The 13,733-nt window shown below is 38.7% G+C and overlaps 1 pseudogene; it reads left to right on the plus strand.

Annotated features, from left to right (window-relative positions):
- The first annotated feature begins 8,143 nt into the window (after nt 1–8,143).
- Nucleotides 8,144–8,612, plus strand: LOC110205414 (elongin-B pseudogene; annotated as a pseudogene).
- The last annotated feature ends 5,121 nt before the right edge of the window (nt 8,613–13,733 follow it).

The following is a 13,733-nucleotide window of genomic DNA, read 5'->3' on the forward strand; positions in this document are numbered from 1 at the left end:
AATAGTTATCTAGCCTTTGTTTAAATATTTTAATGACAGAAAACTCATTACTCCCTGAGGTAGTTCATTCTTTTTTTTTTTTAAGTTCAACTACAAAGAGTTGGAAGAGTCATTTTGTTTCATAATTTTTTGATGTTTATAATTAAAAAAAAATATTTCCAGTTCCAAAGTTTCTTCCTGTGTCCCTCTAATCCCTCCCCAACCCATTAAGAAGGTAAGAAACACTATGGTTATTATACATATGAAGTCATGGAAAACATTTCCACATTAGCCGTGTTATGAAAAAAGCAAGAAAAATAAAGAAAATGAAAGAATATGCTTCAATATGCACTCTAAGCTCATCAGTCCTCTCTCTGGATGGTGATTGCATTTTTCATCACGAGTCCTTTGGTATTGTTGTGAATCATTATATTGATTAAAGTAGCTAAGTCTTTCACAGCTGATTGTCTTTACACTATTGCTCTTACTGTGCACAGTGTTCTCCTGGTGCTGCTCACTTCACTTTGCATCAGTTCATATAAATCTTCCTAGGTTTTTCTGAATTCATCTCCATCATTTCTTACAGCATAATAGAATTCCATATATACCATAATTGTTCAGCCATTCCCCAGTTATAATGGGAATCCCCTCAGTTTCCAATTCTCTGCCACCACAAAAAAAAAAGAGCTGCTATAAATATGTTTGTACATATGGGTCCTTTTCCTTTTTCTTTGATCTCTTTGGGTACATACCTAGTATTGGTATTGCTGAGTGTTTGACAGCTTTGTTACCTCTTATGTGCTCCAAGTAGCAAATGCCATTCAAATTTGTCATCATGACAGGCTACACACATTTCAACAATGCCACCATTACTTAACCATTTTTGGAATTCTTTTCTAATGGCCTTCAGACCCCATGGTACATTCTTTGGGATCCCTTCAAATATAGGCAAATTTTATCCTTTAGGATGGCAAGGTTTGTTTTGTTTTGTTTTATAGCCAAAAGACATTCAGGGCCAATAAAGGGAGTGCCCAAGTTGAGCAATAAAATTATTATCCCCAAATATTATAAAAATATAAAGCAATTTGACGCTTTTTTGTATAGTTTGGCTTACCAATGGTCTCTGTAGACAATTCCAAGAGAATAGTTCCAGAACTGTTCTCTATTGGAAACATCCTTATATCAGTATTGCTTTAATAAGCAAATAGCCCCTCTAGGTGACTACTATGAAAGGCATAATATCTATCAGGCATTATTGCTTCTAGAAGGCTTGTTTAAAAAAAAGTCACATTGCTTTGTATCCACCTTATACACTATACTTCAGTATTTTATATTTGTTTGACTGTTACTTTAAAATTGTGTCATACTCATATGTCTGCAGTAATATGAGATGTAGTAGATAGAGAGCTGGAGGTGGAGTCAGAAGGACTGGTTCTGAATCTTGCTCCAGATCTAGTTTTGGTGACCATGGGTGGATTGGTTTATGTTCATTCCATCTCATTTTCCTCATCTGTAGACAGGGGGATAATAGCACTTACCTCACAGGAATTATGAGGATCATATAATGTTACCCATGTAATGCATTGTAGAAGTGCTAACTAGCTATTACAAATCTAGAAGGAACCTTAGAGGCCCTCTAGTTTTACCCCCTCAAGCTAAAAATATAGTTGAAGGCCAGACAGGTTAAGTGCTTTACCCAAAGCCATACGGATAATAACTAGGAGCAGTAGGATTGAAACCCAAGTCCTTGGACTCTGTAATTTGCCCTCTCCCCACTGACCCATGTTTCCTTCCTGATCTATGCCAGTGAAAGTAGTATTCCACCAATGAAATAAAAATGCTAGTAAGTGTTATAAAATGCTTTAAAACTGATTCTAGTCATATTTTCTCATCACATCTTACAGAGACCAGTTACTGTTCTAATCCTCATTTCATAAATATGACAGCTAAAGGAAAGTATTGGGCTCCAGGTCATCCAATGAGTTGATGAAAAAATCCACAGACTCTTCCTTTACCTGCTGAGTTTCTGGGTAGGTCAATGCACTCTAAATAGCCAGGATCCAAGTCACCAAGAAAGATGCTCTATTGTTTCCACTATTTTCACCAGGCAGACATGCCCAACAGTGAAAAAGCCTACACGTGGTTAAGCACGTGATTTCTTTTCAGATGTCCAACTCTCAGTGATGATCCAGGCACCTTCTGAGACTGGATCCATATTATTTACATTTCTACACTTTGTACTTTTTGATCGGGGGTGGCATTAAATAAGCCTTCAGCCCAAAGTTTAAGAAGGAACAGAATGAACAGTTCATTCTCAGCAACATAACATGGCTTTTGGTAAAAATGTGTTATCTTGCTTCAGAGTCAGGATAGGCAGATTGGTGGTTGGGGATTGCATGGGCAGCGCCATTTGAGACTGCTGTGTTTACCTCCACCTCAACTACCCACCCCATCCACCCAACAAGATCCGTTTGAAGGCTGTGTGACTGGAACTCCATACAGAGGGAGTGGTCTAGTATACAGCTGATCTGTTTGCCATTGTAAGGGAGAGAATTATTTCTGCCTTCACTCTGTATATTTGTGATATCCTGCTTCTGGGCATATGTAGCCTCATCCTGCCCATTGTTTCCATAGGCTTGTGACTTTTCAAGGCCTAGTGGTTCAGGACAGCATGAAAGGAATACATTCAGGTGGCTAAAAGCATTATCAAAAACCTTGCAATGGTCAACCATCAGTTACCAAATGTCATATGTTGGTCAGTGCTCTTAAAGAGCAAACACAGGAAGATATTTTTCAGTACTTCGGGGGTTGACATTGAACTGGTGGCATTTTTAGGTGGTCATTCATGGGCCAAACCCACTACTAATTTGACATGGAATCATTGACCCGCCCCATTTCTGACTTGAATTGTTTTGCCCTTCCTTGGGCAGGTTCGTAGTCCTCCACTTATGGGGCTTACCATACTGGCACAGGTACCTGATGCAGCTCAAAACTCCCAAGCTCAAGCAATACACTAGTCTCATCTTCTCCAGTAAAAGGGATTATAGGCCTATGCTGCCATGCCCAGCCATGTTGCAAGATGTTTTACTTTCATTTTACAAATAAAGAAACTAAGGTCCCATACAGGTTTGTTGCTTACCTAAGGCCACTTAGTAGGTAGCAGAGATGGAAACTTGAACTTGGTTCTCTTGAATTCAATGTTCTTTCCACTATACTAAGCTACCACAGCATATAAATAATACAAGAAGGGTAGTGTGGTTAGAAAATTGCTTATTTCTCATGACCCTCTAGCATCATCTACTTGTGTCAGTGTCAACAACTAACAGTATCATCAAGTAACATTTACTGAGCGTACGCAATGCTCACAGGTTTGAATGTTATATGGAACATAGGAGGCAAGACAAACAGAAGAAGCCAACAAAATGGCTCATTTCAATTTGTGCATTTGCATTGGGTTGTTTAAGGATTCCCCATCTTTGTCCCCTTCACTTCACTTAAATTTTTATCTTACTGAACAAACCAAAGACCTAATAAGCTGAATTTCCCAACAGTGTCTTTCCTGGGCATGGGGTCTATCACTATGTCATACAGCTAAGCTTTATCTTAGCAAAGATAACATTGAGCACATTGACATAGAAGACATTCATGAGGTATGCCATTCATTTCTCTCTTGAAGGAAACCATTTCTGTCCCTGCTTCTTTTTATTTTTAGAGACTTCAGGGAGACTGTATTCCTCAAACTGTCCTTGCTCCTGATGCAAGTTTGATAATTATGTTTTACTGCCATTTATACATCATTCTTAAATGGGATCAAGAATGCACGTAGAAACATCAAGGCCTGACTCCTAGCCCCTATTAGCACTAATACTAACATGGGGCAAATTGAAGAGTCAGTAAATGAACGTCAGCTGAGCTATAAAACACATGATAGTGAAACAGTTTATCTCAGTCACCTTTTATAGACAGAAGCTGGCCACCACAAGATGTATGGACCTAATAAATCAATAGGAAGGAATTCCAAAAAGGATAAATCAATAACCAGGCAAGTAAGAGAATCCTACAGGTGTGTGACAATGACCCACTGGGGCCCTCTGATCCTCAGCCAAAGGGCTTAGCCAAGATAGTCTGTAATGATGGATGCACAGAAATGACAAATACCTTCATCGAGAGAAGCCGTGTTGTCTCATGCTTTAAAACCCAGCCCACTCTTTCCATAACATCAGTCTCTGGAGAACTATCTTAACCTAAGAATAGTTTCTTCAGGCTTTCCACTGTGATTCTCTAGGCTTGGGTCAGCTCTCTAAGGTATTAAGAAAGCTGCCCATTTGCAATGCACCAGTGAGTATGGGAACTATGAAGTTCCTGTGGATTAGGCCCAGAAATAACTTGTGCCTTAGGAGTACTCAGGGAAATACTGCTTGCCTTGGAGACCCCAGAAGCATGATGTCTCTGTTTATGTAATGCTTAACCCGAAGTAGATAATACTAAAGGGGCCATTACTTTTTTCCCTTTATCATTAACAGGCTTATGCTGTTCATTTCCTTTTCACAATTGTCATTATTCATCTTCCCAAACATACCATAAGCTCACTCAAAGCCAGGACCACAGCTCCTAAGCAGCCAGAAAATAGTGAGAGGCAATCATAGTGAGAGGTAGCATGGTGTGCTGAATAGGTAGTTAGCCAGGAAGGCAAGAAGACCTGAATTCAACACCTGTCTATGACACAGTTAGTGCCTGGATGACCCTGGTCAAGTTACTTAACCTTGGCTTTCCCCTTTGATGAAATCACAGGACCAATCTCTGCCCATAATGATAATGAAAATGGACATTTATATAACACTTCTAAGGTTTAGACCTTAAAAACACTTTAAACGTACATATAACGTTATTTGATTTTTACTTGTGATGTAGATCCTACAGGTAGTCTCATTCTTGTTTTAAAAACGAGAAAACTGAGGGTCAGAGGGGTAATGGGAATTGCCTGGGGTCATACATGTAGTTGGTGCCGGACATCTCCTGGCTTCAAGGGAAAGTGCAGGCTAGTCCTCTAATGCTGGTGGTTACAGTAATAGTGAAGGAGTGGCTGGTAAATGAAAAGCCTTGATGAATAAGAAATGCTATAGGACTGGCATAAGGAATAACTCTAGAAAACACTTGAATGATACTGTCCTAAGAATTCATATCTAAATGTAGTGAACATTAATTTATTGCTGGGATCAGAAGGCGATGCAATGGATAGAGTACTAAGTCTGGAGTCAGGATAGACCCAAGTTCAAACCTGGCCTCAGACATTTTTGCTAGCTGTGTGACCCTGGGCAAGTCAACCTCTCTTTTCCCCAGTTTCCTCATCTGTAAGATGGGGATAATAACAGCACCTACCTCCCACAAAAGTGACAATAATTGTAAAGTAGTTAGCACAGTGGTGGGCATGTAGTAGTGATTATATAAGCTTTAGCTATTATTGTTTTTATCCAGAGTAAAGTAGTTATTTTTGTGGGAGAATTTAGATGGAATTCATGTGTTCTTAAGAGGCAGAAACAAAGGCCTTCAAAAATGAGGGAATGGGAAGTCCAAAAAGGTCATTTCTACTAATTCAACACTCTCAATGATAGCTTCTGGTTTAATACCTTACGATGTCAATACCCAGCAGATGGCCGCATCCCTTCCTTTGTGCCTTCTAAATCCCCATCCTACTGTTAACAAACATCTTATCATACTAGACTTCTTCCTTTTACAATCTTACTTTCAGCCTTCGCTCAGAAAATTGGCCTGCAGGAAGACGCTGCATTCCTGGCCATCATCACCTCATGCCTGGACTATTGCAATATTGTACTTCTGACTGGTCTCCCCGACTCAAGTGTCTCCACATTCCAGTCCATCCTCCTAGGCAAAATGATCTTCCTAAAGCGCATGTCTGACCATGCCACCCCCTATTCAATAAACTCCGGTGGCTCCAAGAGTCACCTCCAAGACCAAAGATAAAATTCTGTGTTTGGCATTCAAAGCCCTTCATACCCTGGCCTCATCCACCTTTACAGTCTCCTTAGACCTTACTTACCTCCAGGTAATCTTTGATCTAGTGACACCAACCTCTTTTTTTTTTTCACAAAAGACCTCTTATTTTCTGGCTCCATGCATTTTCTGTTTATATATTTTTTTATTTTTATTTTTAGTTCCAAATTCTCTCTTTCCCTCCACCCCTCTCCCACCCATTGAGAAGGCAAGGAATATGATACCCATTATATATACAAAATCATGCAAAACGTATTTTCACATTTTTATTATATACATATATATATGTATGTATGTATGTATTTATATATTTTTTCTAACTCCATGCATATTCACTAGCTAGCTTTCATGCCCTAGCTCTCATCAAGTTTGGAGAACACTTGCTAGGACAGTACGGCTAGAAGGTAGAGTCTATTGCACCTCTTGACTGAATCTACCCTCTTCAAGACTGCCAGTGCTCCCAACTGTTAAATCCACTGATCTTTTCTCAGTACTCATTATATTTGACCTCACAACAGTTTTGGCACCATCTGCGACTAGAAGAAACTTCCTCTCTGAATTCAGACCTACACCCTGTCCAGAACTTAGTCTTGGAAAATTGCTTGGGGGAACTTGACTTTAAGTGAGTTGCCCAGATAACACAGAAATTATGTATTAGAGTCAGAATTTGGACCTCAGCCTTCTTGACTCCAAAGGCAACTCTCTCTGTACTCTGCCTCTGACCTTGCACATAATAAATGTTTGTTAAATTAATAATAGCCTTCATTTACATAGTGCTTTAACCCTGAGAGGTAGATGCCATTATTATCCCCATTTTTAGAAATGAGGAAACCGAGGAAAACACAGGTTAAGTGACTTCCCCAGGGTCACACAGTTAATACATATCTGAGAAAGGATTTGCAAAGCACTTTACAAATGTTATCTCATTTAATTGTCACAACAACCCCAGGAGGTAGATACTATCATTATGCCCATTTTACAAAGGGGAAAAGGAAGGCAGACAGAAGTTAAGTGACTTGCCCAGGGTCACAGAGCTACAAATGTCTGAGGTCAAATATGAACTCAAGTCTTCCTTGACTTGACAGGGCTCATCTTCTATCTATCCACTCTACCATCAATTGATCCTACATCATAAAAGCAAATAAGCTACCCAAAACAGCCCACCTTGCAGCTACTTAATTACTTACTCTGTGAATCTTCACAATGCCAAAAATTATTCTGCAACATGGACTATATTTTGAATTTTTAGTGGAATTGTGACCATTTGTTCTTGATAAAGAAGTGACTAGCTGTAGGCTTACTTTTAGAAATCTCACCATGGCCTATGAGGACACCAATTATTAGAAGGAAAATAATCCAGAAATTGGGAAGCATCGGTAAGTTCCAGTTTCGTGTGCTAAACAAACGTCAAATTGTAAGGGATCTGAACCTGGTGGGTTGTCACTTCCTTTTACTTGGAAGAGCTGAAGAAAGCAAACACTATGTCCCTGTGTCATTGGCTTTGACCTGCTCTCCCACTAATCACTAGAAACTTACTCCTCTGGCACCTTCTAAAGACAAATTGGTTTTTTAAATGACACGGTTCCGTATTCCTTTTTTTTAAAGAAAAGTTTTATTTGTGTCTTTCAATTTTACTTCACATTCATTGCCAGATATGCTCCCTACCCCCAATACACTGAGCCTTCCTAACAAAGACAATCAATGTAATATTCTCCATTCATAGTCCCCTACCTTTCCTAGGACAGGAGGGAGTCTCTGCATTCATTTGGGGATGACAGGGAGATACTAAATTTTTATTGATATGTCTTGGTTTTCATATCACCTTTATTTCCAAAAATATCCCCACCCTTTCTCCCTCCTGGTGGGTCATTCTGTGTAACAACAATTTTTTTAAAAAAGCATTTGCAACAAAACCAATCAGCATATCACCTGAGTCTGGGGAAGTTAAGTGGTACAATGGATAGAGTTGCTGGGCCTGGAGTCAGAAAGACCTGAGTTCAAAAATGACCTCAGCTCCTTAATCTCTGTCTCGATTTCTTTATCTGTAAATATGGGAATAATAATGGCACCTAACTCTCAGGGTTGTTAAGAGGATCAAATAAGATAATTGCAAAATTTTAGTACAGCGGATCCAGAGGACTGGGACGAACTGAGACTGCGCCAGGCAGTTGATTGGTGGGGGAGGGAAGCTAGACGCCGAGATGTATGTGTTCCTAATGATCCGGCGCCGCAAGACGACGATCTTCACACATGCGAAGGAGTCGAGCACAGTGTTTGAACTGAAGCGCATTGTGGAAGGCATCCTCAAGAGGCCCCCGGATGAGCAGCGGCTCTACAAGGATGACCAGCTGCTGGATGACAGTAAGACACTGGGCAAGTGTGGCTTCACTAGTCAGACAGCCAGGCCTCAAGCACCAGCCACTGTGGGGCTGGCCTTTCGAGCTGATGATGTATTTGAAACATTGGGCATTGAGTCCTTCTCCAGCCCTCCAGAACTGCCAGATGTCATGAAACCTCAAGACTCTGGAAGTGGCACCAATGAGCAAGCAGTGCAGTAAGGGCCCAAGGCCCCACCCCCTATAGTGACCTAATACAATAAAAAATTTTGGTGTTAAAAAAAATTTTTTAGCACGACGCCTGGCATAGAGTATATACCTAATAAAAGTTCTTTTCTCTCCCTTTCCCTGAATTTGGCAATGTATTCAAATTCTGTACCCAAAGTCTCCTACCTTTGCAAAGAAGGGAGGGAGGCGCATTTTTTTCTCCAATGCCTAGCAAGCCTCTTGGTTATTACAACGGCATATCATTCCATTTTAATGGGCAGTCTTTCCATTTGTATTGTTGTAGTCATTGCACATTGTTTTCCTGGTTCTGCTTACTTCCCTCTGTTAAGAATAAAAATAATAGTTAGCAAATGCTAGATATTAAAGTTTATATATATGCACATATACATATATAAATATATAGCACTTTAAGATTTGCAAAGGACTTTACAAATAACATTCCTGGGAGGTAGGAACTATTATTATCCCCATCTCTACAAATGAGGAAACTGAGGAAGACAGGTTAAGGGACTTGTGCTCAGGTCACACAATAAATGTTTGAGGCAAGATTCAAACTCAGGTCTTCAGACAATATTCTAAGTTCTTCTGAATTCCTCATATTCATTGTTTAGTGCAGGAATATTCCATTACATTGATGTACCACAATTTAGTTAGTCATTCTCTTATCACCACAATCTTTGTTCCCAGTTCTTTGCTACTACAAAATTTCTGCTTTCTGTTTTAAAGGAGACTAATAATGAGAGAGAGAGAAAAAGAGTCAGAAAGGAAATAGAGAAATATATCCTTCCACAACTTTGGTAATTGAGCTGTTTTCCTAGGAAGAAGTAATTGTTTCCTTCATCACTCCTTCTAAATGAGAACTGGGATAGTTATTATAGAGTAAGAATACTAGAAGGTTTGCATATCTATCTTGATCAGTTCTGAGAGTTGATTTCCTCAGGCTTCTTGCTTGGAGCAGGACCAGGTGCAGCCCAATGAAATATTGATAAAACAAAGGAAAGAGGATTTTGTTAAATAAATATCTTACTTTTTCATAAATTACATATAAAAACAATTTTTAGCATTTTTTTTGTTTTGAGTCCCAAATTCTATTCCTCCCTCCCTTCCCCCTTACCTGAGATGGTAAGCAATGGGATGTAGATTATACGTATGTAATCATGTAAAACATTTCTGTATTAGTCATTTTGTGCAAGAAAACTCAAAAAAGAAAGAAAGAAACTGAAAAATAGTATATTTCAGTCTGCATTCAGACAACATCAGTTTTGTCTTGTTTTTTTCTGTAGAGATAGACAGCATTTTTTATCATGAGTCCTTTGGGATTGTCTTGGATCATTGTGGTGCGAGAATAGCTAAGTCATTCACACTTATTCATTGTACAGTATAGCTGTTACTGTGTACCCTATTCTCCTGCTTCTGATCGTTTCACTTTGTATCAGTTCATGTAAGTCTTTCTAGGTTTTTCTGAAATCATCCTGCTCCTCATTTCTTATCCCACAATAATATTCCAGTACAATCATATACCACAACTTGTTCAACTATTCTCCAACTGATGGGCATCCCCTTAATTTCCAATTCTTAGCCACCACAAAAAGAGCTACTATAAATATTTTTGTACAAATAGGTCCTTTCCCCACCTTTTTGGACTCTTTGGGATACCAACCTAGTAGTGGTATTGCTGGATCAAAGGGTATATGCACAGTTTTATAGCCTTTGGGCATAGTTCCAAATTGCTCTCCAGAATGGTTGGATCAGTTTGCAACTCCACCAACGATGCCTTAGTGTCCCACATTTCCCACATCTTTCTGTCATATTAACCAATCTGATGAGTGTGAGATGGTGTACCTCAGAGCTGTTTTAATTTGCATTTCTTTAATCAATAGTGATTTAGAGCATTTTTTCATATGACCATAGATAGCTTTGATTTCTTTATCTTAAAACTGCCTATTCATATCCTTAGATCATTTATCAATTGGAAATGGATTTGTATTCTTATAAATTTGACTCAATTCTCTATATATTTGAGAAACGAGGCCTTTATCAGAGATACTTGCTGTAAAAAAAATTTTTCCCCAGTTTTTTGCCTTTTTTTTTCCTAATTGTGGATGCGTTGGTATTATTTATGCAAAAAAAACCCTTTTTTATTTTTATATAACCAAAATTATCCATTTTACATTTCATAATTATAATTACCATGCATAATATATCATAATTATACATCATAACTAATATGTCTTGTTTGGTCCTAAATTCTTCCCTTATCCATAGATCTGATAGGTAAACTGTTCCATATTCTCCTAATTTGTTTATGGCATCACTCTTTTTTGTGCGATTGATTGGTTTTTCAAAATTGAATGCTATGTAATTACAATAAACAAGTTTGGATTAGGAGAGGAGTTGATGTGATGTACCTCCCTCTCTTTTTTTTTTAATATTTATTTTTAGTTTTCCAACATTTACTTCCATAAGCTTTTGAGTTTTAAATTTTCTCCCCTTCCCTCCTTCCATCTCTCTTCAAGATGGCATGCAATCTGATATAGGCCCTACATAATACATTCATGTTAAGCTTATTTTCCCATTAGTCATGATATAAAGAACAAGTAGAACTAATAAGAAGAAGCATAAGAATGAAGTAATAAAACAAAACAACAAAGGAAAAGGAGAGCAGATAGAATGCTTCCATCTGCATTCGGAGTCCATATTTCTTTCTCTGGGTATGGATAGTAATTTCCACCATGAGTCTTTTGGAGTTGTCTTATATTCATGCATTGCTGTGAAGAGTCAAGTCTATCTATCAAAGTCAGTCATCCTATAATGTGGCTGTTAACTGTGTATAATATTCTGTTCATTTCACTCAGCATCAGTTCATGTAAGTCTTTCCAGGATTTTTTTAAAAAGTCTGTCTGCTCATCATTTCTTACAGAGCAATAGTATTTCATTACATTCATATGCTACAACTTGTTTAGCCATTCCCCAATTGATGGGCATCCCCTCAATTTGCAATTCTTTGCCATCACAAAAAGAGCTGCTATGAATATTTTGGTACATGTGGGTCCTTTTCTCATTTTTATGATCTTTTTGGGATACAGACCTAGAAGTGGTGTTGCTTGGTCAAAGGGTATGCACAATTTTATAGCCCTTTGGGTATAGTTCCAAATGGCTCTCCAAAATGGTTGACCAAGTAATCATTGCAATACTTTCTGTGACAGGAAAAAGATGGAAACCAAGCAGAGATCCATTGATCTAGGGGTGGGGAACCTGGGGCCTCAAAGGCCACATATGACCTCTCAAAGGATTTATTTATTCTGTGAAGTTTGGAGTTAGTCAAAGGGCAGAACTTGAGACCTAGACGGCCACATCTGGCTTCAAGGATGCAGTACATAAATGTAATAGAATATTATTGAGCTGTAAGAAACAAGGAATAAGAGGAATTCAGAGAAATACAGGAAGATATGTATGAACTGATACAGAGTACAGTAGGAAGAACTAGGAAAACAGCATATACAAGATAAACAGCATCACTATGATACAGAGCACTGTACTAACATGGCAAATCTTGGTTCTAGTGAGGAGGTAAGGAAATGCACCTATTTCCCTTCTTTGCAGAGGTGAAGGGCTATGGGTGTGGAATGTTACAAAGGAAGTCAGTTACAGCTCATGTGTCAGTTCATTTTGCTTTATTTTTTTCCTTCCTTATTATAAATGAAGGCTTAATGAGTAGAGATGAGGCACATAGAGGAAGAGGTAAATGACTGGTAAAAATGTCTTTTTTAGAATTAAAAAAAAGCATTAGTAAAACTTTTTTAAAATGTATTGAAGCAAAAGACACTTACCTGCTCCTCCAACTGTAGTATAATATGTAATTAGTGTCAGCACCCAGTTCTAATAATTAAAAGATGAATGAAACCAGGTGAGTTGGGAGGGATTTCCTCCTCCTCCCCCAATTTGTGCCCTCAGGCAGGAATAAGTAGAAAGATTTCCATACTGGGCCTTTCTAAAATGTCATGGAACTTCAATGACTCAGTAAAGACAATGATATACCGACCAGGCTTGATGGGCTGTGAATGTCTGGCTGCTGTTGCATTCTGTTCCTCTCCCTGCTCTAGAAACGCCATGTTGTCTGATATCATTTGGAATGAGAGACATAGCAGGTGGCAACTATCGATGTGACCTTTTGGGTTATCTATAGGACACCACGTGCATTTAAAAGGATGAAGTTGACATTTGTGGTCACAATAATTCATATTCTCATCATGTGTCCATTGATCTAAGACATTGGCCACATCAGTGTCTAGAAGCTCAGTGACAAATGTGACACCTGACTGATAGGCAAAACCTCAAGTGAATTTTGCCATTTATTATTATAATTATTGTTGAGTCAATTTTTTCCTCTCTAGTTATGGGGACAGGGTCATGAGCTGTCAGGAGGACTGATATGGATATCCGGTGAGAGGAGGAAAGCATTTACCTTTGGGAGGGACATGTGGTGGGCCCTGATGACACTTGCTCTATAGGCTGGTTCCAGCCTTGCTTTACCACCTTTGCTCATACCACCCCTCAGTACCCCTCCCTATGTCTTGCGCCTCTCATTCAACTGGACTAGTCAATGTTTTCCAAATGTATCCCATGCTGTCCTATCTCTGTGACATTACTCACCAAGCTCTCTACATCTAGAATGCTTTCCTCTCTCATTTTTGCATATTGAAATCGTAACTATCCTTCAACAGATCCAATCAAATGCTGCTTTTTCCATGAAGCTATCCCTGCTTTCCCTAGTTGGAAATGTCCATTCCATCCCCTGAAAACTCATAGTAGCATACAATTTTCATATTTTATTTGGATCATCATTATGTATATATTTATCTACCCTGCTTGATTACAAAATCCTTGAGGGTAAGGCCTATACCTTGCTCATCTTTGTATTCTTTAGTGCCTAGATTAGTGCTTTGAACGAGTAGGGGAAGGGAAAAGGAATAAGCATCTATAAAGTGTCTACCACACATGCGGCATTGTGCTAAAGGCTGTATAAATATCATCTTAATTTGATCCTCACAACAACCCTATGAGGTAGTGCTATTATTATGCCCATTTTACAGTTGAAGAAACTGAGGCAGTGATTTGCCCAGGGTCACACAGCTAGTAAGTGTCTAAGTTTAGATGTCAATTCAGGTCTTCCTGACT

Source organism: Phascolarctos cinereus, unplaced genomic scaffold (assembly GCF_003287225.1).
Source record: "Phascolarctos cinereus isolate Bilbo 61053 unplaced genomic scaffold, phaCin_HiC Scaffold_5;HRSCAF=322, whole genome shotgun sequence".
Taxonomy (NCBI): Eukaryota; Metazoa; Chordata; class Mammalia; order Diprotodontia; family Phascolarctidae; genus Phascolarctos; species Phascolarctos cinereus.